Raw genomic sequence first — 1,127 nt, forward strand, 5'->3', positions numbered from 1 at the left:
TTTCCTGCCAAAGAAGTGCAAGGTAGGCCATTGTAGTGGTTTGCAGGACAAGGGAATGGGGAGCTGAGAGCCTCCTAAATAGACAAGGTCTTTGTTCTGGGAAAGCCCCAGACCTTGCTGGGTTTTTTTTCTTTCTAAGCCTGCTTGGGAAGATCTGGGATTTTATAGTCCCTGAGAGAAGTATAATTGCTGCCAAGGGAATTGTGCACACAGCTGATACTGACTCAGTGTCCCTTCTTCTGGCTTTCTCCAGACCCCTCAAGGACAAGTGAAGGGGCTTCTGGATTGCTCCCAGGTAAGGAGGCTTCCCCAGCTCTTCCAGAGAAAGTGGTCACCACTCTGAGCATTTAGGGGCTTTTGACCGATGCCACCTCCGGGCACGGTCCTAGCTGACACTTGTTTGTTTGTTTATTGTAACCGCTGTTGTAGTCATCTGAAGACATTTTTAGACTGAAGTTGATAGTTCATGTATTAGCAGTGCAGTTGTAGCAATTTCCCATCAATTAAAGTTTTAATTGGAATGGGTGTTGATCTGTGTTACTCAAAGCAATTAGCAGAGGTAAACATTATGATACTGGAGGACTTTGGCAATGAGTGAAGGCAACTGGGGGAAAATATCCAAGCATGCCCAGCAGCTCCCTCAGTTCACTAAAGCGGGGCAATGAAACCACAGATCTTTGATAGCTCAATCCACTGTGTCAATAACTCCAAGTTCCAGAACAAGTTCCCTGTGGAAGAGGTGAAAAGGGGAACAGCTCCAGGGGAACGCTGGCCGATGGATTTCTCCGAGTTACCCAGCTGTGGATGTTCCAGGCGTGTGCTGCTTTTAGCAGATGCATTTTCAGGACGTTGGCTGGCTGGGCAAGCCCTTGGGAAAGCTCCACTGAGCTTTCTGCACTTGTGTAACACGGCCAGAGGTGCAGAGCTGCTGGAAAGCCCTGCAGGCCTCATGCTGATCTAGCCTGGCAGAACTTTACAGTGTCCCAGCACAGAAAGGGCTTCAGCAGCTCCTGCAAGTCCCTCTGCCTTGCTGGGGCTGAGAGACCTTCCCCAGTGGAAACTAAGGCTGTGCCATGTGCCTTGCTACCTGGATGTGGTAGGAATGTGCACCTGCGCTGGGGGACAGC

The sequence above is a fragment of the Corvus hawaiiensis genome, chromosome Z, assembly GCF_020740725.1.
Source record: "Corvus hawaiiensis isolate bCorHaw1 chromosome Z, bCorHaw1.pri.cur, whole genome shotgun sequence".
In the NCBI taxonomy this organism is placed as follows: domain Eukaryota; kingdom Metazoa; phylum Chordata; class Aves; order Passeriformes; family Corvidae; genus Corvus; species Corvus hawaiiensis.